This window comes from Carassius gibelio, chromosome A19, assembly GCF_023724105.1.
Source record: "Carassius gibelio isolate Cgi1373 ecotype wild population from Czech Republic chromosome A19, carGib1.2-hapl.c, whole genome shotgun sequence".
Taxonomy (NCBI): Eukaryota; Metazoa; Chordata; class Actinopteri; order Cypriniformes; family Cyprinidae; genus Carassius; species Carassius gibelio.
The window spans coordinates 2,046,914-2,074,716 of record NC_068389.1 but is presented as its reverse complement, the minus strand read 5'-3'; the positions used below and the strand labels follow the sequence as shown (position 1 = coordinate 2,074,716).

Sequence of the window (27,803 nt, the reverse complement as noted above, 5' to 3'; positions counted from 1 at the left end):
TCTCCCATCCATGTACTAACCTGGCCCAAACCTGCTTATATTCAGAGATCGGGCACTGACTCTATTTTTTGCCAAATTTATTATATACTAAGTGAAAAAATTCCAAAAGCTTAAAGCACCTGGTATTCCTTGGCGGTCTCTCATCCAAGTACTAACCAGACCTAAACCTGCTAAGATTCAGAGATCGGGCATTGACTCTTTTTTTTTTTTTTTTTTTTTTTGCAAGATTATTATATAATTCGTGAAAAATATCCAAAAATTTAAAGCACCTGATATTCCCAGGCAGTCTCCCATCCATGTACTAACCTGGCGCAAACCTGCTTATATTCAGAGATCGGGCATTGACTCTATTTTTTGGCAAAATTATTATATACTAAGTGAAAAATTTCAAAATAGCTTAGAGTACCTGGCATTCCCAGGCGGTCTCCCATCCAGGCACTAACCAGGCCCAAACCTGCTTAGCTTCCAAGATCAGACAAGATCGGGCATAGCCAGGCTGGTATGGCCATAAGCGAAGACTGCTGCAAAGAGAAGGCTATTTAAAGATCAGCCAATCTACTCGCCAGTACATTATAAAAGTAGGAAAGAAACCCCAAATGCTTAAAGCACCTGGTATTCCTAGGCGGTCTCTCATCCAAGTACTAACCTGGCCCAAACCTGCTTATATTCAGAGATCGGGCATTGACTCTATTTTTTGCCAAATTTATTATATACTAAGTGAAAAAATTCCAAAAGCTTAAAGCACCTGGTATTCCTTGGCGGTCTATCATTCAAGTACTAACCAGACCTTAACCTGCTAAGATTCAGAGATCGGGCATTGACTCTATTTTTTGCCAAATTTATTATATACTAAGTGAAAAAAATCCAAAAGCTTAAAGCACCTGGTATTCCTTGGCGGTCTATCATTCAAGTACTAACCAGACCTTAACCTGCTAAGATTCAGAGATCGGGCATTGACTTCTTCTTTTTTTTTTTTTTTTGCAAGATTATTATATAATTCGTGAAAAATATCCAAAAATTTAAAGCACCTGGTATTCCCAGGCAGTCTCCCATCCATGTACTAACCTGGCCCAAACCTGCTTATATTCAGAGATCGGGCATTGACTCTATTTTTTGCCAAATTTATTATATACTAAGTGAAAAAATTCCAAAAGCTTAAAGCACCTGGTATTCCTTGGCGGTCTCTCATCCAAGTACTAACTAGACCTAAACCTGCTAAAATTCAGAGATCGGGCATTGACTCTTTTTTTTTTTTTTTTTGCAAGATTATTATATCATTTGTGAAAAATATCCAAAAATTTAAATCACCTGGTATTCCCAGGCAGTCTCCCATCCATGTACTAACCTGGCCCAAACCTGCTTATATTCAGAGATCAGGCATTGACTCTATTTTTTGCCAAATTTATTATATACTAAGTGAAAAAATTCCAAAAGCTTAAAGCACCTGGTATTCCTTGGCGGTCTCTCATCCAAGTACTAACCAGACCTAAACCTGCTAAGATTCAGAGATCGGGCATTGACTCTTTTTTTTTTTTTTTGCAAGAATATTATATAATTCGTGAAAAATATCCAAAAATTTAAAGCACCTGATATTCCCAGGCAGTCTCCCATCCATGTAATAACCTGGCGCAAACCTGCTTATATTCAGAGATCGGGCATTGACTCTATTTTTTGGCAAAATTATTATATACTAAGTGAAAAATTTCAAAAAAGCTTACAGTACCTGGTATTCCCAGGCGGTCTCCCATCCAGGCACTAACCAGGCCCAAACCTGCTTAGCTTACGAGATCAGACAAGATCGGGCATAGCCAGGCTGGTATGGCCATAAGCGAAGACTGCTGCAAAGAGAAGGCTATTTAAAGATCAGCCAATCTACTCGCCAGTACATTATAAAAGTAGGAAAGAAACCCCAAAAGCTTAAAGCACCTGGTATTCCTAGGCGATCTCTCATCCAAGTACTAACCTGGCCCAAACCTGCTTATATTCAGAGATCGGGCATTGACTCTATTTTTTGGCAAATTTATTATATACTAAGTGAAAAAATTCCAAAAGCTTAAAGCACCTGGTATTCCTTGGCGGTCTATCATTCAAGTACTAACCAGACCTTAACCTGCTAAGATTCAGAGATCGGGCATTGACTTCTTCTTTATTTTATTTTTTTGCAAGATTATTATATAATTTGTGAAAAATATCCAAAAATTTAAAGCACCTGGTATTCCCAGGCAGTCTCCCATCCATGTACTAACCTGGCCCAAACCTGCTTATATTCAGAGATCGGGCACTGACTCTATTTTTTGCCAAATTTATTATATACTAAGTGAAAAAATTCCAAAAGCTTAAAGCACCTGGTATTCCTTGGCGGTCTCTCATCCAAGTACTAACCAGACCTAAACCTGCTAAGATTCAGAGATCGGGCATTGACTCTTTTTTTTTTTTTTTTTTTTTTTGCAAGAATATTATATAATTCGTGAAAAATATCCAAAAATTTAAAGCACCTGATATTCCCAGGCAGTCTCCCATCCATGTACTAACCTGGCGCAAACCTGCTTATATTCAGAGATCGGGCATTGACTCTATTTTTTGGCAAAATTATTATATACTAAGTGAAAAATTTCAAAATAGCTTAGAGTACCTGGCATTCCCAGGCGGTCTCCCATCCAGGCACTAACCAGGCCCAAACCTGCTTAGCTTCCGAGATCAGACAAGATCAGGCATAGCCAGGCTGGTATGGCCATAAGCGAAGACTGCTGCAAAGAGAAGGCTATTTAAAGATCAGCCAATCTACTCGCCAGTACATTATAAAAGTAGGAAAGAAACCCCAAAAGCTTAAAGCACCTGGTATTCCTAGTCGGTCTCTCATCCAAGTACTAACCTGGCCCAAACCTGCTTATATTCAGAGATCGGGCATTGACTCTATTTTTTGCCAAATTTATTATATACTAAGTGAAAAAATTCCAAAAGCTTAAAGCACCTGGTATTCCTTGGCGGTCTATCATTCAAGTACTAACCAGACCTTAACCTGCTAAGATTCAGAGATCGGGCATTGACTTCTTCTTTTTTTTTTTTTTTTGCAAGATTATTATATAATTCGTGAAAAATATCCAAAAATTTAAAGCACCTGGTATTCCCAGGCAGTCTCCCATCCATGTACTAACCTGGCCCAAACCTGCTTATATTCAGAGATCGGGCACTGACTCTATTTTTTGCCAAATTTATTATATACTAAGTGAAAAAATTCCAAAAGCTTAAAGCACCTGGTATTCCTTGGCGGTCTCTCATCCAAGTACTAACCAGACCTAAACCTGCTAAGATTCAGAGATCGGGCATTGACTCTATTTTTTTTTTTTTTTTTTGCAAGATTATTATATAATTTGTGAAAAATATCCAAAAATTTAAAGCACCTGATATTCCCAGGCAGTCTCCCATCCATGTACTAACCTGGCGCAAACCTGCTTATATTCAGAGATCGGGCATTGACTCTATTTTTTGGCAAAATTATTATATACTAAGTGAAAAATTTCAAAATAGCTTAGAGTACCTGGCATTCCCAGGCGGTCTCCCATCCAGGCACTAACCAGGCCCAAACCTGCTTAGCTTCCAAGATCAGACAAGATCGGGCATAGCCAGGCTGGTATGGCCATAAGCGAAGACTGCTGCAAAGAGAAGGCTATTTAAAGATCAGCCAATCTACTCGCCAGTACATTATAAAAGTAGGAAAGAAACCCCAAATGCTTAAAGCACCTGGTATTCCTAGGCGGTCTCTCATCCAAGTACTAACCTGGCCCAAACCTGCTTTTTTTTTTTTTTTTTTGCAAGATTATTATATAATTCGTGAAAAATATCCAAAAATTTAAAGCACCTGATATTCCCAGGCAGTCTCCCATCCATGTACTAACCTGGCGCAAACCTGCTTATATTCAGAGATCGGGCATTGACTCTATTTTTTGGCAAAATTATTATATACTAAGTGAAAAATTTCAAAATAGCTTAGAGTACCTGGCATTCCCAGGCGGTCTCCCATCCAGGCACTAACCAGGCCCAAACCTGCTTAGCTTCCAAGATCAGACAAGATCGGGCATAGCCAGGCTGGTATGGCCATAAGCGAAGACTGCTGCAAAGAGAAGGCTATTTAAAGATCAGCCAATCTACTCGCCAGTACATTATAAAAGTAGGAAAGAAACCCCAAATGCTTAAAGCACCTGGTATTCCTAGGCGGTCTCTCATCCAAGTACTAACCTGGCCCAAACCTGCTTTTTTTTTTTTTTTTTTTGCAAGATTATTATATAATTCGTGAAAAATATCCAAAAATTTAAAGCACCTGATATTCCCAGGCAGTCTCCCATCCATGTACTAACCTGGCGCAAACCTGCTTATATTCAGAGATCGGGCATTGACTCTATTTTTTGGCAAAATTATTATATACTAAGTGAAAAATTTCAAAATAGCTTAGAGTACCTGGCATTCCCAGGCGGTCTCCCATCCAGGCACTAACCAGGCCCAAACCTGCTTAGCTTCCAAGATCAGACAAGATCGGGCATAGCCAGGCTGGTATGGCCATAAGCGAAGACTGCTGCAAAGAGAAGAAACCCCAAATGCTTAAAGCACCTGGTATTCCTAGGCGGTCTCTCATCCAAGTACTAACCTGGCCCAAACCTGCTTTTTTTTTTTTTTTTTTTGCAAGATTATTATATAATTCGTGAAAAATATCCAAAAATTTAAAGCACCTGATATTCCCAGGCAGTCTCCCATCCATGTACTAACCTGGCGCAAACCTGCTTATATTCAGAGATCGGGCATTGACTCTATTTTTTGGCAAAATTATTATATACTAAGTGAAAAATTTCAAAATAGCTTAGAGTACCTGGCATTCCCAGGCGGTCTCCCATCCAGGCACTAACCAGGCCCAAACCTGCTTAGCTTCCAAGATCAGACAAGATCGGGCATAGCCAGGCTGGTATGGCCATAAGCGAAGACTGCTGCAAAGAGAAGGCTATTTAAAGATCAGCCAATCTACTCGCCAGTACATTATAAAAGTAGGAAAGAAACCCCAAATGCTTAAAGCACCTGGTATTCCTAGGCGGTCTCTCATCCAAGTACTAACCTGGCCCAAACCTGCTTTTTTTTTTTTTTTTTTGCAAGATTATTATATAATTCGTGAAAAATATCCAAAAATTTAAAGCACCTGATATTCCCAGGCAGTCTCCCATCCATGTACTAACCTGGCGCAAACCTGCTTATATTCAGAGATCGGGCATTGACTCTATTTTTTGGCAAAATTATTATATACTAAGTGAAAAATTTCAAAATAGCTTAGAGTACCTGGCATTCCCAGGCGGTCTCCCATCCAGGCACTAACCAGGCCCAAACCTGCTTAGCTTCCAAGATCAGACAAGATCGGGCATAGCCAGGCTGGTATGGCCATAAGCGAAGACTGCTGCAAAGAGAAGGCTATTTAAAGATCAGCCAATCTACTCGCCAGTACATTATAAAAGTAGGAAAGAAACCCCAAATGCTTAAAGCACCTGGTATTCCTAGGCGGTCTCTCATCCAAGTACTAACCTGGCCCAAACCTGCTTTTTTTTTTTTTTTTTTGCAAGATTATTATATAATTCGTGAAAAATATCCAAAAATTTAAAGCACCTGATATTCCCAGGCAGTCTCCCATCCATGTACTAACCTGGCGCAAACCTGCTTATATTCAGAGATCGGGCATTGACTCTATTTTTTGGCAAAATTATTATATACTAAGTGAAAAATTTCAAAAATGCTTACAGTACCTGGTATTCCCAGGCGGTCTCCCATCCAGGCACTAACCAGGCCCAAACCTGCTTAGCTTACGAGATCAGACAAGATCGGGCATAGCCAGGCTGGTATGGCCATAAGCGAAGACTGCTGCAAAGAGAAGGCTATTTAAAGATCAGCCAATCTACTCGCCAGTACATTATAAAAGTAGGAAAGAAACCCCAAAAGCTTAAAGCACCTGGTATTCCTAGGCGGTCTCTCATCCAAGTACTAACCTGGCCCAAACCTGCTTATATTCAGAGATCGGGCATTGACTCTATTTTTTGCCAAATTTATTATATACTAAGTGAAAAAATTCCAAAAGCTTAAAGCACCTGGTATTCCTTGGCGGTCTATCATTCAAGTACTAACCAGACCTTAACCTGCTAAGATTCAGAGATCGGGCATTGACTTCTTCTTTTATTTTTTATTTTTTTTGCAAGATTATTATATAATTCGTGAAAAATATCCAAAAATTTAAAGCACCTGGTATTCCCAGGCAGTCTCCCATCCATGTACTAACCTGGCCCAAACCTGCTTATATTCAGAGATCGGGCATTGACTCTATTTTTTGCCAAATTTATTATATACTAAGTGAAAAAATTCCAAAAGCTTTAAGCACCTGGTATTCCTAGGCGGTCTTTCAACCAAGTACTAACCAGACCTAAACCTGCTAAGATTCAGAGATCGGGCATTGACTCTATTTTTTTTTTTTTTTTTTTGCAAGAATATTATATAATTCGTGAAAAATATCCAAAAATTTAAAGCACCTGATATTCCCAGGCAGTCTCCCATCCATGTACTAACCTGGCGCAAACCTGCTTATATTCAGAGATCGGGCATTGACTCTATTTTTTGGCAAAATTATTATATACTAAGTGAAAAATTTCAAAATAGCTTAGAGTACCTGGCATTCCCAGGCGGTCTCCCATCCAGGCACTAACCAGGCCCAAACCTGCTTAGCTTCCGAGATCAGACAAGATCAGGCATAGCCAGGCTGGTATGGCCATAAGCGAAGACTGCTGCAAAGAGAAGGCTATTTAAAGATCAGCCAATCTACTCGCCAGTACATTATAAAAGTAGGAAAGAAACCCCAAAAGCTTAAAGCACCTGGTATTCCTAGTCGGTCTCTCATCCAAGTACTAACCTGGCCCAAACCTGCTTATATTCAGAGATCGGGCATTGACTCTATTTTTTGCCAAATTTATTATATACTAAGTGAAAAAATTCCAAAAGCTTAAAGCACCTGGTATTCCTTGGCGGTCTATCATTCAAGTACTAACCAGACCTTAACCTGCTAAGATTCAGAGATCGGGCATTGACTTCTTCTTTTTTTTTTTTTTTTGCAAGATTATTATATAATTCGTGAAAAATATCCAAAAATTTAAAGCACCTGGTATTCCCAGGCAGTCTCCCATCCATGTACTAACCTGGCCCAAACCTGCTTATATTCAGAGATCGGGCACTGACTCTATTTTTTGCCAAATTTATTATATACTAAGTGAAAAAATTCCAAAAGCTTAAAGCACCTGGTATTCCTTGGCGGTCTCTCATCCAAGTACTAACCAGACCTAAACCTGCTAAGATTCAGAGATCGGGCATTGACTCTATTTTTTTTTTTTTTTTTTGCAAGATTATTATATAATTTGTGAAAAATATCCAAAAATTTAAAGCACCTGATATTCCCAGGCAGTCTCCCATCCATGTACTAACCTGGCGCAAACCTGCTTATATTCAGAGATCGGGCATTGACTCTATTTTTTGGCAAAATTATTATATACTAAGTGAAAAATTTCAAAATAGCTTAGAGTACCTGGCATTCCCAGGCGGTCTCCCATCCAGGCACTAACCAGGCCCAAACCTGCTTAGCTTCCAAGATCAGACAAGATCGGGCATAGCCAGGCTGGTATGGCCATAAGCGAAGACTGCTGCAAAGAGAAGGCTATTTAAAGATCAGCCAATCTACTCGCCAGTACATTATAAAAGTAGGAAAGAAACCCCAAATGCTTAAAGCACCTGGTATTCCTAGGCGGTCTCTCATCCAAGTACTAACCTGGCCCAAACCTGCTTTTTTTTTTTTTTTTTTGCAAGATTATTATATAATTCGTGAAAAATATCCAAAAATTTAAAGCACCTGATATTCCCAGGCAGTCTCCCATCCATGTACTAACCTGGCGCAAACCTGCTTATATTCAGAGATCGGGCATTGACTCTATTTTTTGGCAAAATTATTATATACTAAGTGAAAAATTTCAAAATAGCTTAGAGTACCTGGCATTCCCAGGCGGTCTCCCATCCAGGCACTAACCAGGCCCAAACCTGCTTAGCTTCCAAGATCAGACAAGATCGGGCATAGCCAGGCTGGTATGGCCATAAGCGAAGACTGCTGCAAAGAGAAGGCTATTTAAAGATCAGCCAATCTACTCGCCAGTACATTATAAAAGTAGGAAAGAAACCCCAAATGCTTAAAGCACCTGGTATTCCTAGGCGGTCTCTCATCCAAGTACTAACCTGGCCCAAACCTGCTTTTTTTTTTTTTTTTTTTGCAAGATTATTATATAATTCGTGAAAAATATCCAAAAATTTAAAGCACCTGATATTCCCAGGCAGTCTCCCATCCATGTACTAACCTGGCGCAAACCTGCTTATATTCAGAGATCGGGCATTGACTCTATTTTTTGGCAAAATTATTATATACTAAGTGAAAAATTTCAAAATAGCTTAGAGTACCTGGCATTCCCAGGCGGTCTCCCATCCAGGCACTAACCAGGCCCAAACCTGCTTAGCTTCCAAGATCAGACAAGATCGGGCATAGCCAGGCTGGTATGGCCATAAGCGAAGACTGCTGCAAAGAGAAGAAACCCCAAATGCTTAAAGCACCTGGTATTCCTAGGCGGTCTCTCATCCAAGTACTAACCTGGCCCAAACCTGCTTTTTTTTTTTTTTTTTTGCAAGATTATTATATAATTCGTGAAAAATATCCAAAAATTTAAAGCACCTGATATTCCCAGGCAGTCTCCCATCCATGTACTAACCTGGCGCAAACCTGCTTATATTCAGAGATCGGGCATTGACTCTATTTTTTGGCAAAATTATTATATACTAAGTGAAAAATTTCAAAATAGCTTAGAGTACCTGGCATTCCCAGGCGGTCTCCCATCCAGGCACTAACCAGGCCCAAACCTGCTTAGCTTCCAAGATCAGACAAGATCGGGCATAGCCAGGCTGGTATGGCCATAAGCGAAGACTGCTGCAAAGAGAAGGCTATTTAAAGATCAGCCAATCTACTCGCCAGTACATTATAAAAGTAGGAAAGAAACCCCAAATGCTTAAAGCACCTGGTATTCCTAGGCGGTCTCTCATCCAAGTACTAACCTGGCCCAAACCTGCTTTTTTTTTTTTTTTTTTGCAAGATTATTATATAATTCGTGAAAAATATCCAAAAATTTAAAGCACCTGATATTCCCAGGCAGTCTCCCATCCATGTACTAACCTGGCGCAAACCTGCTTATATTCAGAGATCGGGCATTGACTCTATTTTTTGGCAAAATTATTATATACTAAGTGAAAAATTTCAAAATAGCTTAGAGTACCTGGCATTCCCAGGCGGTCTCCCATCCAGGCACTAACCAGGCCCAAACCTGCTTAGCTTCCAAGATCAGACAAGATCGGGCATAGCCAGGCTGGTATGGCCATAAGCGAAGACTGCTGCAAAGAGAAGGCTATTTAAAGATCAGCCAATCTACTCGCCAGTACATTATAAAAGTAGGAAAGAAACCCCAAATGCTTAAAGCACCTGGTATTCCTAGGCGGTCTCTCATCCAAGTACTAACCTGGCCCAAACCTGCTTTTTTTTTTTTTTTTTTGCAAGATTATTATATAATTCGTGAAAAATATCCAAAAATTTAAAGCACCTGATATTCCCAGGCAGTCTCCCATCCATGTACTAACCTGGCGCAAACCTGCTTATATTCAGAGATCGGGCATTGACTCTATTTTTTGGCAAAATTATTATATACTAAGTGAAAAATTTCAAAAATGCTTACAGTACCTGGTATTCCCAGGCGGTCTCCCATCCAGGCACTAACCAGGCCCAAACCTGCTTAGCTTACGAGATCAGACAAGATCGGGCATAGCCAGGCTGGTATGGCCATAAGCGAAGACTGCTGCAAAGAGAAGGCTATTTAAAGATCAGCCAATCTACTCGCCAGTACATTATAAAAGTAGGAAAGAAACCCCAAAAGCTTAAAGCACCTGGTATTCCTAGGCGGTCTCTCATCCAAGTACTAACCTGGCCCAAACCTGCTTATATTCAGAGATCGGGCATTGACTCTATTTTTTGCCAAATTTATTATATACTAAGTGAAAAAATTCCAAAAGCTTAAAGCACCTGGTATTCCTTGGCGGTCTATCATTCAAGTACTAACCAGACCTTAACCTGCTAAGATTCAGAGATCGGGCATTGACTTCTTCTTTTATTTTTTATTTTTTTTGCAAGATTATTATATAATTCGTGAAAAATATCCAAAAATTTAAAGCACCTGGTATTCCCAGGCAGTCTCCCATCCATGTACTAACCTGGCCCAAACCTGCTTATATTCAGAGATCGGGCATTGACTCTATTTTTTGCCAAATTTATTATATACTAAGTGAAAAAATTCCAAAAGCTTTAAGCACCTGGTATTCCTAGGCGGTCTTTCAACCAAGTACTAACCAGACCTAAACCTGCTAAGATTCAGAGATCGGGCATTGACTCTATTTTTTTTTTTTTTTTTTTGCAAGATTATTATATAATTTGTGAAAAATATCCAAAAATTTAAAGCACCTGGCATTCCCAGGCAGTCTCCCATCCATGTACTAACCTGGCCCAAACCTGCTTATATTCAGAGATCGGGCATTGACTCTATTTTTTGCCAAATTTATTATATACTAAGTGAAAAAATTCCAAAAGCTTAAAGCACCTGGTATTCCTTGGCGGTCTCTCATCCAAGTACTAACCAGACCTAAACCTGCTAAGATTCAGAGATCGGGCATTGACTCTTTTTTTTTTTGTTTTTTTTTTTTGCAAGAATATTATATAATTCGTGAAAAATATCCAAAAATTTAAAGCACCTGATATTCCCAGGCAGTCTCCCATCCATGTACTAACCTGGCGCAAACCTGCTTATATTCAGAGATCGGGCATTGACTCTATTTTTTGGCAAAATTATTATATACTAAGTGAAAAATTTCAAAATAGCTTAGAGTACCTGGCATTCCCAGGCGGTCTCCCATCCAGGCACTAACCAGGCCCAAACCTGCTTAGCTTCCAAGATCAGACAAGATCGGGCATAGCCAGGCTGGTATGGCCATAAGCGAAGACTGCTGCAAAGAGAAGGCTATTTAAAGATCAGCCAATCTACTCGCCAGTACATTATAAAAGTAGGAAAGAAACCCCAAATGCTTAAAGCACCTGGTATTCCTAGGCGGTCTCTCATCCAAGTACTAACCTGGCCCAAACCTGCTTTTTTTTTTTTTTTTTTGCAAGATTATTATATAATTCGTGAAAAATATCCAAAAATTTAAAGCACCTGATATTCCCAGGCAGTCTCCCATCCATGTACTAACCTGGCGCAAACCTGCTTATATTCAGAGATCGGGCATTGACTCTATTTTTTGGCAAAATTATTATATACTAAGTGAAAAATTTCAAAATAGCTTAGAGTACCTGGCATTCCCAGGCGGTCTCCCATCCAGGCACTAACCAGGCCCAAACCTGCTTAGCTTCCAAGATCAGACAAGATCGGGCATAGCCAGGCTGGTATGGCCATAAGCGAAGACTGCTGCAAAGAGAAGGCTATTTAAAGATCAGCCAATCTACTCGCCAGTACATTATAAAAGTAGGAAAGAAACCCCAAATGCTTAAAGCACCTGGTATTCCTAGGCGGTCTCTCATCCAAGTACTAACCTGGCCCAAACCTGCTTTTTTTTTTTTTTTTTTTGCAAGATTATTATATAATTCGTGAAAAATATCCAAAAATTTAAAGCACCTGATATTCCCAGGCAGTCTCCCATCCATGTACTAACCTGGCGCAAACCTGCTTATATTCAGAGATCGGGCATTGACTCTATTTTTTGGCAAAATTATTATATACTAAGTGAAAAATTTCAAAATAGCTTAGAGTACCTGGCATTCCCAGGCGGTCTCCCATCCAGGCACTAACCAGGCCCAAACCTGCTTAGCTTCCAAGATCAGACAAGATCGGGCATAGCCAGGCTGGTATGGCCATAAGCGAAGACTGCTGCAAAGAGAAGAAACCCCAAATGCTTAAAGCACCTGGTATTCCTAGGCGGTCTCTCATCCAAGTACTAACCTGGCCCAAACCTGCTTTTTTTTTTTTTTTTTTGCAAGATTATTATATAATTCGTGAAAAATATCCAAAAATTTAAAGCACCTGATATTCCCAGGCAGTCTCCCATCCATGTACTAACCTGGCGCAAACCTGCTTATATTCAGAGATCGGGCATTGACTCTATTTTTTGGCAAAATTATTATATACTAAGTGAAAAATTTCAAAATAGCTTAGAGTACCTGGCATTCCCAGGCGGTCTCCCATCCAGGCACTAACCAGGCCCAAACCTGCTTAGCTTCCAAGATCAGACAAGATCGGGCATAGCCAGGCTGGTATGGCCATAAGCGAAGACTGCTGCAAAGAGAAGGCTATTTAAAGATCAGCCAATCTACTCGCCAGTACATTATAAAAGTAGGAAAGAAACCCCAAATGCTTAAAGCACCTGGTATTCCTAGGCGGTCTCTCATCCAAGTACTAACCTGGCCCAAACCTGCTTTTTTTTTTTTTTTTTTGCAAGATTATTATATAATTCGTGAAAAATATCCAAAAATTTAAAGCACCTGATATTCCCAGGCAGTCTCCCATCCATGTACTAACCTGGCGCAAACCTGCTTATATTCAGAGATCGGGCATTGACTCTATTTTTTGGCAAAATTATTATATACTAAGTGAAAAATTTCAAAATAGCTTAGAGTACCTGGCATTCCCAGGCGGTCTCCCATCCAGGCACTAACCAGGCCCAAACCTGCTTAGCTTCCAAGATCAGACAAGATCGGGCATAGCCAGGCTGGTATGGCCATAAGCGAAGACTGCTGCAAAGAGAAGGCTATTTAAAGATCAGCCAATCTACTCGCCAGTACATTATAAAAGTAGGAAAGAAACCCCAAATGCTTAAAGCACCTGGTATTCCTAGGCGGTCTCTCATCCAAGTACTAACCTGGCCCAAACCTGCTTTTTTTTTTTTTTTTTTGCAAGATTATTATATAATTCGTGAAAAATATCCAAAAATTTAAAGCACCTGATATTCCCAGGCAGTCTCCCATCCATGTACTAACCTGGCGCAAACCTGCTTATATTCAGAGATCGGGCATTGACTCTATTTTTTGGCAAAATTATTATATACTAAGTGAAAAATTTCAAAAATGCTTACAGTACCTGGTATTCCCAGGCGGTCTCCCATCCAGGCACTAACCAGGCCCAAACCTGCTTAGCTTACGAGATCAGACAAGATCGGGCATAGCCAGGCTGGTATGGCCATAAGCGAAGACTGCTGCAAAGAGAAGGCTATTTAAAGATCAGCCAATCTACTCGCCAGTACATTATAAAAGTAGGAAAGAAACCCCAAAAGCTTAAAGCACCTGGTATTCCTAGGCGGTCTCTCATCCAAGTACTAACCTGGCCCAAACCTGCTTATATTCAGAGATCGGGCATTGACTCTATTTTTTGCCAAATTTATTATATACTAAGTGAAAAAATTCCAAAAGCTTAAAGCACCTGGTATTCCTTGGCGGTCTATCATTCAAGTACTAACCAGACCTTAACCTGCTAAGATTCAGAGATCGGGCATTGACTTCTTCTTTTATTTTTTATTTTTTTTGCAAGATTATTATATAATTCGTGAAAAATATCCAAAAATTTAAAGCACCTGGTATTCCCAGGCAGTCTCCCATCCATGTACTAACCTGGCCCAAACCTGCTTATATTCAGAGATCGGGCATTGACTCTATTTTTTGCCAAATTTATTATATACTAAGTGAAAAAATTCCAAAAGCTTTAAGCACCTGGTATTCCTAGGCGGTCTTTCAACCAAGTACTAACCAGACCTAAACCTGCTAAGATTCAGAGATCGGGCATTGACTCTATTTTTTTTTTTTTTTTTTTGCAAGATTATTATATAATTTGTGAAAAATATCCAAAAATTTAAAGCACCTGGCATTCCCAGGCAGTCTCCCATCCATGTACTAACCTGGCCCAAACCTGCTTATATTCAGAGATCGGGCATTGACTCTATTTTTTGCCAAATTTATTATATACTAAGTGAAAAAATTCCAAAAGCTTAAAGCACCTGGTATTCCTTGGCGGTCTCTCATCCAAGTACTAACCAGACCTAAACCTGCTAAGATTCAGAGATCGGGCATTGACTCTTTTTTTTTTTGTTTTTTTTTTTTGCAAGAATATTATATAATTCGTGAAAAATATCCAAAAATTTAAAGCACCTGATATTCCCAGGCAGTCTCCCATCCATGTAATAACCTGGCGCAAACCTGCTTATATTCAGAGATCGGGCATTGACTCTATTTTTTGGCAAAATTATTATATACTAAGTGAAAAATTTCAAAAAAGCTTACAGTACCTGGTATTCCCAGGCGGTCTCCCATCCAGGCACTAACCAGGCCCAAACCTGCTTAGCTTACGAGATCAGACAAGATCGGGCATAGCCAGGCTGGTATGGCCATAAGCGAAGACTGCTGCAAAGAGAAGGCTATTTAAAGATCAGCCAATCTACTCGCCAGTACATTATAAAAGTAGGAAAGAAACCCCAAAAGCTTAAAGCACCTGGTATTCCTAGGCGATCTCTCATCCAAGTACTAACCTGGCCCAAACCTGCTTATATTCAGAGATCGGGCATTGACTCTATTTTTTGGCAAATTTATTATATACTAAGTGAAAAAATTCCAAAAGCTTAAAGCACCTGGTATTCCTTGGCGGTCTATCATTCAAGTACTAACCAGACCTTAACCTGCTAAGATTCAGAGATCGGGCATTGACTTCTTCTTTATTTTATTTTTTTGCAAGATTATTATATAATTTGTGAAAAATATCCAAAAATTTAAAGCACCTGGTATTCCCAGGCAGTCTCCCATCCATGTACTAACCTGGCCCAAACCTGCTTATATTCAGAGATCGGGCACTGACTCTATTTTTTGCCAAATTTATTATATACTAAGTGAAAAAATTCCAAAAGCTTAAAGCACCTGGTATTCCTTGGCGGTCTCTCATCCAAGTACTAACCAGACCTAAACCTGCTAAGATTCAGAGATCGGGCATTGACTCTTTTTTTTTTTTTTTTTTTTTGCAAGAATATTATATAATTCGTGAAAAATATCCAAAAATTTAAAGCACCTGATATTCCCAGGCAGTCTCCCATCCATGTACTAACCTGGCGCAAACCTGCTTATATTCAGAGATCGGGCATTGACTCTATTTTTTGGCAAAATTATTATATACTAAGTGAAAAATTTCAAAATAGCTTAGAGTACCTGGCATTCCCAGGCGGTCTCCCATCCAGGCACTAACCAGGCCCAAACCTGCTTAGCTTCCGAGATCAGACAAGATCGGGCATAGCCAGGCTGGTATGGCCATAAGCGAAGACTGCTGCAAAGAGAAGGCTATTTAAAGATCAGCCAATCTACTCGCCAGTACATTATAAAAGTAGGAAAGAAACCCCAAAAGCTTAAAGCACCTGGTATTCCTAGTCGGTCTCTCATCCAAGTACTAACCTGGCCCAAACCTGCTTATATTCAGAGATCGGGCATTGACTCTATTTTTTGCCAAATTTATTATATACTAAGTGAAAAAATTCCAAAAGCTTAAAGCACCTGGTATTCCTTGGCGGTCTATCATTCAAGTACTAACCAGACCTTAACCTGCTAAGATTCAGAGATCGGGCATTGACTTCTTCTTTTTTTTTTTGCAAGATTATTATATAATTCGTGAAAAATATCCAAAAATTTAAAGCACCTGGTATTCCCAGGCAGTCTCCCATCCATGTACTAACCTGGCCCAAACCTGCTTATATTCAGAGATCGGGCATTGACTCTATTTTTTGCCAAATTTATTATATACTAAGTGAAAAAATTCCAAAAGCTTAAAGCACCTGGTATTCCTTGGCGGTCTCTCATCCAAGTACTAACTAGACCTAAACCTGCTAAAATTCAGAGATCGGGCATTGACTCTTTTTTTTTTTTTTTTGCAAGATTATTATATAATTTGTGAAAAATATCCAAAAATTTAAAGCACCTGGTATTCCCAGGCAGTCTCCCATCCATGTACTTACCTGGCCCAAACCTGCTTATATTCAGAGATCGGGCACTGACTCTATTTTTTGCCAAATTTATTATATACTAAGTGAAAAAATTCCAAAAGCTTAAAGCACCTGGTATTCCTTGGCGGTCTCTCATCCAAGTACTAACCAGACCTAAACCTGCTAAGATTCAGAGATCGGGCATTGACTCTTTTTTTTTTTTTTTTTTTTTGCAAGATTATTATATAATTCGTGAAAAATATCCAAAAATTTAAAGCACCTGGTATTCCCAGGCGGTCTCTCATCCAAGTACTAACCTGGCCCAAACCTGCTTATATTCAGAGATCGGGCATTGACTCTATTTTTTGCCAAATTTATTATATACTAAGTGAAAAAATTCCAAAAGCTTAAAGCACCTGGTATTCCTTGGCGGTCTATCATTCAAGTACTAACCAGACCTTAACCTGCTAAGATTCAGAGATCGGGCATTGACTTCTTCTTTTTTTTTTTTTTTTTGCAAGATTATTATATAATTCGTGAAAAATATCCAAAAATTTAAAGCACCTGGTATTCCCAGGCAGTCTCCCATCCATGTACTAACCTGGCCCAAACCTGCTTATATTCAGAGATCGGGCATTGACTCTATTTTTTGCCAAATTTATTATATACTAAGTGAAAAAATTCCAAAAGCTTAAAGCACCTGGTATTCCTTGGCGGTCTCTCATCCAAGTACTAACTAGACCTAAACCTGCTAAAATTCAGAGATCGGGCATTGACTCTTTTTTTTTTTTTTTTTTGCAAGATTATTATATAATTTGTGAAAAATATCCAAAAATTTAAATCACCTGGTATTCCCAGGCAGTCTCCCATCCATGTACTAACCTGGCCCAAACCTGCTTATATTCAGAGATCAGGCATTGACTCTATTTTTTGCCAAATTTATTATATACTAAGTGAAAAAATTCCAAAAGCTTAAAGCACCTGGTATTCCTTGGCGGTCTCTCATCCAAGTACTAACCAGACCTAAACCTGCTAAGATTCAGAGATCGGGCATTGACTCTTTTTTTTTTTTTTTTGCAAGAATATTATATAATTCGTGAAAAATATCCAAAAATTTAAAGCACCTGATATTCCCAGGCAGTCTCCCATCCATGTACTAACCTGGCGCAAACCTGCTTATATTCAGAGATCGGGCATTGACTCTATTTTTTGGCAAAATTATTATATACTAAGTGAAAAATTTCAAAAAAGCTTACAGTACCTGGTATTCCCAGGCGGTCTCCCATCCAGGCACTAACCAGGCCCAAACCTGCTTAGCTTACGAGATCAGACAAGATCGGGCATAGCCAGGCTGGTATGGCCATAAGCGAAGACTGCTGCAAAGAGAAGGCTATTTAAAGATCAGCCAATCTACTCGCCAGTACATTATAAAAGTAGGAAAGAAACCCCAAAAGCTTAAAGCACCTGGTATTCCTAGGCGATCTCTCATCCAAGTACTAACCTGGCCCAAACCTGCTTATATTCAGAGATCGGGCATTGACTCTATTTTTTGGCAAATTTATTATATACTAAGTGAAAAAATTCCAAAAGCTTAAAGCACCTGGTATTCCTTGGCGGTCTATCATTCAAGTACTAACCAGACCTTAACCTGCTAAGATTCAGAGATCGGGCATTGACTTCTTCTTTATTTTATTTTTTTGCAAGATTATTATATAATTTGTGAAAAATATCCAAAAATTTAAAGCACCTGGTATTCCCAGGCAGTCTCCCATCCATGTACTAACCTGGCCCAAACCTGCTTATATTCAGAGATCGGGCACTGACTCTATTTTTTGCCAAATTTATTATATACTAAGTGAAAAAATTCCAAAAGCTTAAAGCACCTGGTATTCCTTGGCGGTCTCTCATCCAAGTACTAACCAGACCTAAACCTGCTAAGATTCAGAGATCGGGCATTGACTCTTTTTTTTTTTTTTTTTTTTGCAAGAATATTATATAATTCGTGAAAAATATCCAAAAATTTAAAGCACCTGATATTCCCAGGCAGTCTCCCATCCATGTACTAACCTGGCGCAAACCTGCTTATATTCAGAGATCGGGCATTGACTCTATTTTTTGGCAAAATTATTATATACTAAGTGAAAAATTTCAAAATAGCTTAGAGTACCTGGCATTCCCAGGCGGTCTCCCATCCAGGCACTAACCAGGCCCAAACCTGCTTAGCTTCCGAGATCAGACAAGATCGGGCATAGCCAGGCTGGTATGGCCATAAGCGAAGACTGCTGCAAAGAGAAGGCTATTTAAAGATCAGCCAATCTACTCGCCAGTACATTATAAAAGTAGGAAAGAAACCCCAAAAGCTTAAAGCACCTGGTATTCCTAGTCGGTCTCTCATCCAAGTACTAACCTGGCCCAAACCTGCTTATATTCAGAGATCGGGCATTGACTCTATTTTTTGCCAAATTTATTATATACTAAGTGAAAAAATTCCAAAAGCTTAAAGCACCTGGTATTCCTTGGCGGTCTATCATTCAAGTACTAACCAGACCTTAACCTGCTAAGATTCAGAGATCGGGCATTGACTTCTTCTTTTTTTTTTTTTTTTGCAAGATTATTATATAATTCGTGAAAAATATCCAAAAATTTAAAGCACCTGGTATTCCCAGGCAGTCTCCCATCCATGTACTAACCTGGCCCAAACCTGCTTATATTCAGAGATCGGGCATTGACTCTATTTTTTGCCAAATTTATTATATACTAAGTGAAAAAATTCCAAAAGCTTAAAGCACCTGGTATTCCTTGGCGGTCTCTCATCCAAGTACTAACTAGACCTAAACCTGCTAAAATTCAGAGATCGGGCATTGACTCTTTTTTTTTTTTTTTTGCAAGATTATTATATAATTTGTGAAAAATATCCAAAAATTTAAAGCACCTGGTATTCCCAGGCAGTCTCCCATCCATGTACTAACCTGGCCCAAACCTGCTTATATTCAGAGATCGGGCACTGACTCTATTTTTTGCCAAATTTATTATATACTAAGTGAAAAAATTCCAAAAGCTTAAAGCACCTGGTATTCCTTGGCGGTCTCTCATCCAAGTACTAACCAGACCTAAACCTGCTAAGATTCAGAGATCGGGCATTGACTCTTTTTTTTTTTTTTTTTTTTGCAAGATTATTATATAATTCGTGAAAAATATCCAAAAATTTAAAGCACCTGGTATTCCCAGGCAGTCTCCCATCCATGTACTAACCTGGCCCAAACCTGCTTATATTCAGAGATCGGGCACTGACTCTATTTTTTGCCAAATTTATTATATACTAAGTGAAAAAATTCCAAAAGCTTAAAGCACCTGGTATTCCTTGGCGGTCTATCATCCAAGTACTAACCAGACCTAAACCTGCTAAGATTCAGAGATCGGGCATTGACTCTTTTTTTTTTTTTTTTTTTTTGCAAGATTATTATATAATTCGTGAAAAATATCCAAAAATTTAAAGCACCTGATATTCCCAGGCAGTCTCCCATCTATGTACTAACCTGGCGCAAACCTGCTTATATTCAGAGATCGGGCATTGACTCTATTTTTTTTTGCAAAATTATTATATACTAAGTGAAAAATTTCAAAATAGCTTAGAGTACCTGGCATTCCGAGGCGGTCTCCCATCCAGGCACTAACCAGGCCCAAACCTGCTTAGCTTCCGAGATCAGACAAGATCGGGCATAGCCAGGCTGGTATGGCCATAAGCGAAGACTGCTGCAAAGAGAAGGCTATTTAAAGATCAGCCAATCTACTCGCCAGTACATTATAAAAGTAGGAAAGAAACCCCAAAAGCTTAAAGCACCTGGTATTCCTAGGCGGTCTCTCATCCAAGTACTAACCTGGCCCAAACCTGCTTATATTCAGAGATCGGGCATTGACTCTATTTTTTGCCAAATTTATTATATACTAAGTGAAAAAATTCCAAAAGCTTAAAGCACCTGGTATTCCTTGGCGGTCTATCATTCAAGTACTAACCAGACCTTAACCTGCTAAGATTCAGAGATCGGGCATTGACGTCTTCTTTTTTTTTTTTTTTTGCAAGATTATTATATAATTCGTAAAAAATATCCAAAAATTTAAAGCACCTGGTATTCCCAGGCAGTCTCCCATCCATGTACTAACCTGGCCCAAACCTGCTTATATTCAGAGATCGGGCATTGACTCTATTTTTTGCCAAATTTATTATATACTAAGTGATAAAATTCCAAAAGCTTAAAGCACCTGGTATTCCTTGGCGGTCTCTCATCCAAGTACTAACTAGACCTAAACCTGCTAAAATTCAGAGATCGGGCATTGACTCTTTTTTTTTTTTTTTTTTTTTGCAAGATTATTATATAATTTGTGAAAAATATCCAAAAATTTAAAGCACCTGGTATTCCCAGGCAGTCTCCCATCCATGTACTAACCTGGCCCAAACCTGCTTATATTCAGAGATCGGGCATTGACTCTATTTTTTGCCAAATTTATTATATACTAAGTGAAAAAATTCCAAAAGCTTAAAGCACCTGGTATTCCTTGGCGGTCTCTCATCCAAGTACTAACCAGACCTAAACCTGCTAAGATTCAGAGATCGGGCATTGACTCTTTTTTTTTTTTTTTTTTTTTTTTTTTGCAAGATTATTATATAATTTGTGAAAAATATCCAAAAATTTAAAGCACCTGATATTCCCAGGCAGTCTCCCATCCATGTACTAACCTGGCGCAAACCTGCTTATATTCAGAGATCGGGCATTGACTCTATTTTTTGGCAAAATTATTATATACTAAGTGAAAAATTTCAAAAATGCTTACAGTACCTGGTATTCCCAGGCGGTCTCCCATCCAGGCACTAACCAGGCCCAAACCTGCTTAGCTTACGAGATCAGACAAGATCGGGCATAGCCAGGCTGGTATGGCCATAAGCGAAGACTGCTGCAAAGAGAAGGCTATTTAAAGATCAGCCAATCTACTCGCCAGTACATTATAAAAGTAGGAAAGAAACCCCAAAAGCTTAAAGCACCTGGTATTCCTAGGCGGTCTCTCATCCAAGTACTAACCTGGCCCAAACCTGCTTATATTCAGAGATCGGGCATTGACTCTATTTTTTGCCAAATTTATTATATACTAAGTGAAAAAATTCCAAAAGCTTAAAGCACCTGGTATTCCTTGGCGGTCTATCATTCAAGTACTAACCAGACCTTAACCTGCTAAGATTCAGAGATCGGGCATTGACTTCTTCTTTTATTTTTTATTTTTTTTGCAAGATTATTATATAATTCGTGAAAAATATCCAAAAATTTAAAGCACCTGGTATTCCCAGGCAGTCTCCCATCCATGTACTAACCTGGCCCAAACCTGCTTATATTCAGAGATCGGGCATTGACTCTATTTTTTGCCAAATTTATTATATACTAAGTGAAAAAATTCCAAAAGCTTTAAGCACCTGGTATTCCTAGGCGGTCTTTCAACCAAGTACTAACCAGACCTAAACCTGCTAAGATTCAGAGATCGGGCATTGACTCTATTTTTTTTTTTTTTTTTTTGCAAGATTATTATATAATTTGTGAAAAATATCCAAAAATTTAAAGCACCTGGCATTCCCAGGCAGTCTCCCATCCATGTACTAACCTGGCCCAAACCTGCTTATATTCAGAGATCGGGCATTGACTCTATTTTTTGCCAAATTTATTATATACTAAGTGAAAAAATTCCAAAAGCTTAAAGCACCTGGTATTCCTTGGCGGTCTCTCATCCAAGTACTAACCAGACCTAAACCTGCTAAGATTCAGAGATCGGGCATTGACTCTTTTTTTTTTTGTTTTTTTTTGTTGCAAGAATATTATATAATTCGTGAAAAATATCCAAAAATTTAAAGCACCTGATATTCCCAGGCAGTCTCCCATCCATGTAATAACCTGGCGCAAACCTGCTTATATTCAGAGATCGGGCATTGACTCTATTTTTTGGCAAAATTATTATATACTAAGTGAAAAATTTCAAAAAAGCTTACAGTACCTGGTATTCCCAGGCGGTCTCCCATCCAGGCACTAACCAGGCCCAAACCTGCTTAGCTTACGAGATCAGACAAGATCGGGCATAGCCAGGCTGGTATGGCCATAAGCGAAGACTGCTGCAAAGAGAAGGCTATTTAAAGATCAGCCAATCTACTCGCCAGTACATTATAAAAGTAGGAAAGAAACCCCAAAAGCTTAAAGCACCTGGTATTCCTAGGCGATCTCTCATCCAAGTACTAACCTGGCCCAAACCTGCTTATATTCAGAGATCGGGCATTGACTCTATTTTTTGGCAAATTTATTATATACTAAGTGAAAAAATTCCAAAAGCTTAAAGCACCTGGTATTCCTTGGCGGTCTATCAACCAAGTACTAACCAGACCTTAACCTGCTAAGATTCAGAGATCGGGCATTGACTTCTTCTTTATTTTATTTTTTTGCAAGATTATTATATAATTTGTGAAAAATATCCAAAAATTTAAAGCACCTGGTATTCCCAGGCAGTCTCCCATCCATGTACTAACCTGGCCCAAACCTGCTTATATTCAGAGATCGGGCACTGACTCTATTTTTTGCCAAATTTATTATATACTAAGTGAAAAAATTCCAAAAGCTTAAAGCACCTGGTATTCCTTGGCGGTCTCTCATCCAAGTACTAACCAGACCTAAACCTGCTAAGATTCAGAGATCGGGCATTGACTCTTTTTTTTTTTTTTTGCAAGAATATTATATAATTCGTGAAAAATATCCAAAAATTTAAAGCACCTGATATTCCCAGGCAGTCTCCCATCCATGTACTAACCTGGCGCAAACCTGCTTATATTCAGAGATCGGGCATTGACTCTATTTTTTGGCAAAATTATTATATACTAAGTGAAAAATTTCAAAATAGCTTAGAGTACCTGGCATTCCCAGGCGGTCTCCCATCCAGGCACTAACCAGGCCCAAACCTGCTTAGCTTCCGAGATCAGACAAGATCGGGCATAGCCAGGCTGGTATGGCCATAAGCGAAGACTGCTGCAAAGAGAAGGCTATTTAAAGATCAGCCAATCTACTCGCCAGTACATTATAAAAGTAGGAAAGAAACCCCAAAAGCTTAAAGCACCTGGTATTCCTAGTCGGTCTCTCATCCAAGTACTAACCTGGCCCAAACCTGCTTATATTCAGAGATCGGGCATTGACTCTATTTTTTGCCAAATTTATTATATACTAAGTGAAAAAATTCCAAAAGCTTAAAGCACCTGGTATTCCTTGGCGGTCTATCATTCAAGTACTAACCAGACCTTAACCTGCTAAGATTCAGAGATCGGGCATTGACTTCTTCTTTTTTTTTTTTTTTGCAAGATTATTATATAATTCGTGAAAAATATCCAAAAATTTAAAGCACCTGGTATTCCCAGGCAGTCTCCCATCCATGTACTAACCTGGCCCAAACCTGCTTATATTCAGAGATCGGGCATTGACTCTATTTTTTGCCAAATTTATTATATACTAAGTGAAAAAATTCCAAAAGCTTAAAGCACCTGGTATTCCTTGGCGGTCTCTCATCCAAGTACTAACTAGACCTAAACCTGCTAAAATTCAGAGATCGGGCATTGACTCTTTTTTTTTTTTTTTTGCAAGATTATTATATAATTTGTGAAAAATATCCAAAAATTTAAAGCACCTGGTATTCCCAGGCAGTCTCCCATCCATGTACTAACCTGGCCCAAACCTGCTTATATTCAGAGATCGGGCACTGACTCTATTTTTTGCCAAATTTATTATATACTAAGTGAAAAAATTCCAAAAGCTTAAAGCACCTGGTATTCCTTGGCGGTCTCTCATCCAAGTACTAACCAGACCTAAACCTGCTAAGATTCAGAGATCGGGCATTGACTCTTTTTTTTTTTTTTTTTTTTTGCAAGAATATTATATAATTCGTGAAAAATATCCAAAAATTTAAAGCACCTGATATTCCCAGGCAGTCTCCCATCCATGTACTAACCTGGCGCAAACCTGCTTATATTCAGAGATCGGGCATTGACTCTATTTTTTGGCAAAATTATTATATACTAAGTGAAAAATTTCAAAATAGCTTAGAGTACCTGGCATTCCCAGGCGGTCTCCCATCCAGGCACTAACCAGGCCCAAACCTGCTTAGCTTCCGAGATCAGACAAGATCGGGCATAGCCAGGCTGGTATGGCCATAAGCGAAGACTGCTGCAAAGAGAAGGCTATTTAAAGATCAGCCAATCTACTCGCCAGTACATTATAAAAGTAGGAAAGAAACCCCAAAAGCTTAAAGCACCTGGTATTCCTAGTCGGTCTCTCATCCAAGTACTAACCTGGCCCAAACCTGCTTATATTCAGAGATCGGGCATTGACTCTATTTTTTGCCAAATTTATTATATACTAAGTGAAAAAATTCCAAAAGCTTAAAGCACCTGGTATTCCTTGGCGGTCTATCATTCAAGTACTAACCAGACCTTAACCTGCTAAGATTCAGAGATCGGGCATTGACTTCTTCTTTTTTTTTTTGCAAGATTATTATATAATTCGTGAAAAATATCCAAAAATTTAAAGCACCTGGTATTCCCAGGCAGTCTCCCATCCATGTACTAACCTGGCCCAAACCTGCTTATATTCAGAGATCGGGCATTGACTCTATTTTTTGCCAAATTTATTATATACTAAGTGAAAAAATTCCAAAAGCTTAAAGCACCTGGTATTCCTTGGCGGTCTCTCATCCAAGTACTAACTAGACCTAAACCTGCTAAAATTCAGAGATCGGGCATTGACTCTTTTTTTTTTTTTTTTGCAAGATTATTATATAATTTGTGAAAAATATCCAAAAATTTAAAGCACCTGGTATTCCCAGGCAGTCTCCCATCCATGTACTAACCTGGCCCAAACCTGCTTATATTCAGAGATCGGGCACTGACTCTATTTTTTGCCAAATTTATTATATACTAAGTGAAAAAATTCCAAAAGCTTAAAGCACCTGGTATTCCTTGGCGGTCTCTCATCCAAGTACTAACCAGACCTAAACCTGCTAAGATTCAGAGATCGGGCATTGACTCTTTTTTTTTTTTTTTTTTTTTTGCAAGATTATTATATAATTCGTGAAAAATATCCAAAAATTTAAAGCACCTGGTATTCCCAGGCGGTCTCTCATCCAAGTACTAACCTGGCCCAAACCTGCTTATATTCAGAGATCGGGCATTGACTCTATTTTTTGCCAAATTTATTATATACTAAGTGAAAAAATTCCAAAAGCTTAAAGCACCTGGTATTCCTTGGCGGTCTATCATTCAAGTACTAACCAGACCTTAACCTGCTAAGATTCAGAGATCGGGCATTGACTTCTTCTTTTTTTTTTTTTTTTTGCAAGATTATTATATAATTCGTGAAAAATATCCAAAAATTTAAAGCACCTGGTATTCCCAGGCAGTCTCCCATCCATGTACTAACCTGGCCCAAACCTGCTTATATTCAGAGATCGGGCATTGACTCTATTTTTTGCCAAATTTATTATATACTAAGTGAAAAAAATTCCAAAAGCTTAAAGCACCTGGTATTCCTTGGCGGTCTCTCATCCAAGTACTAACTAGACCTAAACCTGCTAAAATTCAGAGATCGGGCATTGACTCTTTTTTTTTTTTTTTTTTGCAAGATTATTATATAATTTGTGAAAAATATCCAAAAATTTAAATCACCTGGTATTCCCAGGCAGTCTCCCATCCATGTACTAACCTGGCCCAAACCTGCTTATATTCAGAGATCAGGCATTGACTCTATTTTTTGCCAAATTTATTATATACTAAGTGAAAAAATTCCAAAAGCTTAAAGCACCTGGTATTCCTTGGCGGTCTCTCATCCAAGTACTAACCAGACCTAAACCTGCTAAGATTCAGAGATCGGGCATTGACTCTTTTTTTTTTTTTTTTGCAAGAATATTATATAATTCGTGAAAAATATCCAAAAATTTAAAGCACCTGATATTCCCAGGCAGTCTCCCATCCATGTACTAACCTGGCGCAAACCTGCTTATATTCAGAGATCGGGCATTGACTCTATTTTTTGGCAAAATTATTATATACTAAGTGAAAAATTTCAAAAAAGCTTACAGTACCTGGTATTCCCAGGCGGTCTCCCATCCAGGCACTAACCAGGCCCAAACCTGCTTAGCTTACGAGATCAGACAAGATCGGGCATAGCCAGGCTGGTATGGCCATAAGCGAAGACTGCTGCAAAGAGAAGGCTATTTAAAAATCAGCCAATCTACTCGCCAGTACATTATAAAAGTAGGAAAGAAACCCCAAAAGCTTAAAGCACCTGGTATTCCTAGGCGATCTCTCATCCAAGTACTAACCTGGCCCAAACCTGCTTATATTCAGAGATCGGGCATTGACTCTATTTTTTGGCAAATTTATTATATACTAAGTGAAAAAATTCCAAAAGCTTAAAGCACCTGGTATTCCTTGGCGGTCTATCATTCAAGTACTAACCAGACCTTAACCTGCTAAGATTCAGAGATCGGGCATTGACTTCTTCTTTATTTTATTTTTTTGCAAGATTATTATATAATTTGTGAAAAATATCCAAAAATTTAAAGCACCTGGTATTCCCAGGCAGTCTCCCATCCATGTACTAACCTGGCCCAAACCTGCTTATATTCAGAGATCGGGCACTGACTCTATTTTTTGCCAAATTTATTATATACTAAGTGAAAAAATTCCAAAAGCTTAAAGCACCTGGTATTCCTTGGCGGTCTCTCATCCAAGTACTAACCAGACCTAAACCTGCTAAGATTCAGAGATCGGGCATTGACTCTTTTTTTTTTTTTTTTTTTTGCAAGAATATTATATAATTCGTGAAAAATATCCAAAAATTTAAAGCACCTGATATTCCCAGGCAGTCTCCCATCCATGTACTAACCTGGCGCAAACCTGCTTATATTCAGAGATCGGGCATTGACTCTATTTTTTGGCAAAATTATTATATACTAAGTGAAAAATTTCAAAATAGCTTAGAGTACCTGGCATTCCCAGGCGGTCTCCCATCCAGGCACTAACCAGGCCCAAACCTGCTTAGCTTCCGAGATCAGACAAGATCGGGCATAGCCAGGCTGGTATGGCCATAAGCGAAGACTGCTGCAAAGAGAAGGCTATTTAAAGATCAGCCAATCTACTCGCCAGTACATTATAAAAGTAGGAAAGAAACCCCAAAAGCTTAAAGCACCTGGTATTCCTAGTCGGTCTCTCATCCAAGTACTAACCTGGCCCAAACCTGCTTATATTCAGAGATCGGGCATTGACTCTATTTTTTGCCAAATTTATTATATACTAAGTGAAAAAATTCCAAAAGCTTAAAGCACCTGGTATTCCTTGGCGGTCTATCATTCAAGTACTAACCAGACCTTAACCTGCTAAGATTCAGAGATCGGGCATTGACTTCTTCTTTTTTTTTTTTTTTTGCAAGATTATTATATAATTCGTGAAAAATATCCAAAAATTTAAAGCACCTGGTATTCCCAGGCAGTCTCCCATCCATGTACTAACCTGGCCCAAACCTGCTTATATTCAGAGATCGGGCATTGACTCTATTTTTTGCCAAATTTATTATATACTAAGTGAAAAAATTCCAAAAGCT

General features: G+C 38.8%; 33 pseudogenes; all 33 read right to left on the bottom strand.

The window, feature by feature from the left end:
• Positions 1-394: 394 nt before the first annotated feature.
• Positions 395-513, bottom strand: LOC127936805 (uncharacterized; annotated as a pseudogene).
• A 1,198-nt stretch (positions 514-1,711) lies between these two features.
• On the bottom strand, positions 1,712-1,830 carry LOC127935938 (uncharacterized; annotated as a pseudogene).
• A 790-nt stretch (positions 1,831-2,620) lies between these two features.
• On the bottom strand, positions 2,621-2,739 carry LOC127936366 (uncharacterized; annotated as a pseudogene).
• A 787-nt stretch (positions 2,740-3,526) lies between these two features.
• LOC127936803 (uncharacterized) lies at positions 3,527-3,645 on the bottom strand (annotated as a pseudogene).
• Positions 3,646-3,984: 339 nt separating this feature from the next.
• On the bottom strand, positions 3,985-4,103 carry LOC127936802 (uncharacterized; annotated as a pseudogene).
• Positions 4,104-4,443: 340 nt separating this feature from the next.
• LOC127936801 (uncharacterized) lies at positions 4,444-4,562 on the bottom strand (annotated as a pseudogene).
• A 287-nt stretch (positions 4,563-4,849) lies between these two features.
• On the bottom strand, positions 4,850-4,968 carry LOC127936800 (uncharacterized; annotated as a pseudogene).
• A 339-nt stretch (positions 4,969-5,307) lies between these two features.
• On the bottom strand, positions 5,308-5,426 carry LOC127936799 (uncharacterized; annotated as a pseudogene).
• A 339-nt stretch (positions 5,427-5,765) lies between these two features.
• On the bottom strand, positions 5,766-5,884 carry LOC127935978 (uncharacterized; annotated as a pseudogene).
• A 792-nt stretch (positions 5,885-6,676) lies between these two features.
• LOC127936365 (uncharacterized) lies at positions 6,677-6,795 on the bottom strand (annotated as a pseudogene).
• Positions 6,796-7,582: 787 nt separating this feature from the next.
• On the bottom strand, positions 7,583-7,701 carry LOC127936798 (uncharacterized; annotated as a pseudogene).
• Positions 7,702-8,040: 339 nt separating this feature from the next.
• On the bottom strand, positions 8,041-8,159 carry LOC127936797 (uncharacterized; annotated as a pseudogene).
• Positions 8,160-8,499: 340 nt separating this feature from the next.
• Positions 8,500-8,618, bottom strand: LOC127936796 (uncharacterized; annotated as a pseudogene).
• A 286-nt stretch (positions 8,619-8,904) lies between these two features.
• On the bottom strand, positions 8,905-9,023 carry LOC127936795 (uncharacterized; annotated as a pseudogene).
• Positions 9,024-9,362: 339 nt separating this feature from the next.
• On the bottom strand, positions 9,363-9,481 carry LOC127936794 (uncharacterized; annotated as a pseudogene).
• A 339-nt stretch (positions 9,482-9,820) lies between these two features.
• On the bottom strand, positions 9,821-9,939 carry LOC127935977 (uncharacterized; annotated as a pseudogene).
• Positions 9,940-11,018: 1,079 nt separating this feature from the next.
• On the bottom strand, positions 11,019-11,137 carry LOC127936792 (uncharacterized; annotated as a pseudogene).
• Positions 11,138-11,476: 339 nt separating this feature from the next.
• Positions 11,477-11,595, bottom strand: LOC127936791 (uncharacterized; annotated as a pseudogene).
• A 340-nt stretch (positions 11,596-11,935) lies between these two features.
• Positions 11,936-12,054, bottom strand: LOC127936790 (uncharacterized; annotated as a pseudogene).
• A 286-nt stretch (positions 12,055-12,340) lies between these two features.
• LOC127936789 (uncharacterized) lies at positions 12,341-12,459 on the bottom strand (annotated as a pseudogene).
• A 339-nt stretch (positions 12,460-12,798) lies between these two features.
• On the bottom strand, positions 12,799-12,917 carry LOC127936788 (uncharacterized; annotated as a pseudogene).
• A 339-nt stretch (positions 12,918-13,256) lies between these two features.
• LOC127935976 (uncharacterized) lies at positions 13,257-13,375 on the bottom strand (annotated as a pseudogene).
• A 1,079-nt stretch (positions 13,376-14,454) lies between these two features.
• LOC127935937 (uncharacterized) lies at positions 14,455-14,573 on the bottom strand (annotated as a pseudogene).
• Positions 14,574-15,361: 788 nt separating this feature from the next.
• Positions 15,362-15,480, bottom strand: LOC127936066 (uncharacterized; annotated as a pseudogene).
• A 1,906-nt stretch (positions 15,481-17,386) lies between these two features.
• On the bottom strand, positions 17,387-17,505 carry LOC127935936 (uncharacterized; annotated as a pseudogene).
• A 787-nt stretch (positions 17,506-18,292) lies between these two features.
• On the bottom strand, positions 18,293-18,411 carry LOC127936065 (uncharacterized; annotated as a pseudogene).
• A 1,352-nt stretch (positions 18,412-19,763) lies between these two features.
• On the bottom strand, positions 19,764-19,882 carry LOC127936708 (uncharacterized; annotated as a pseudogene).
• Positions 19,883-20,960: 1,078 nt separating this feature from the next.
• Positions 20,961-21,079, bottom strand: LOC127935974 (uncharacterized; annotated as a pseudogene).
• A 1,079-nt stretch (positions 21,080-22,158) lies between these two features.
• On the bottom strand, positions 22,159-22,277 carry LOC127935935 (uncharacterized; annotated as a pseudogene).
• A 782-nt stretch (positions 22,278-23,059) lies between these two features.
• LOC127936064 (uncharacterized) lies at positions 23,060-23,178 on the bottom strand (annotated as a pseudogene).
• A 1,066-nt stretch (positions 23,179-24,244) lies between these two features.
• Positions 24,245-24,363, bottom strand: LOC127936063 (uncharacterized; annotated as a pseudogene).
• Positions 24,364-26,271: 1,908 nt separating this feature from the next.
• Positions 26,272-26,390, bottom strand: LOC127937971 (uncharacterized; annotated as a pseudogene).
• Positions 26,391-27,177: 787 nt separating this feature from the next.
• On the bottom strand, positions 27,178-27,296 carry LOC127936062 (uncharacterized; annotated as a pseudogene).
• Positions 27,297-27,803: the final 507 nt, after the last annotated feature.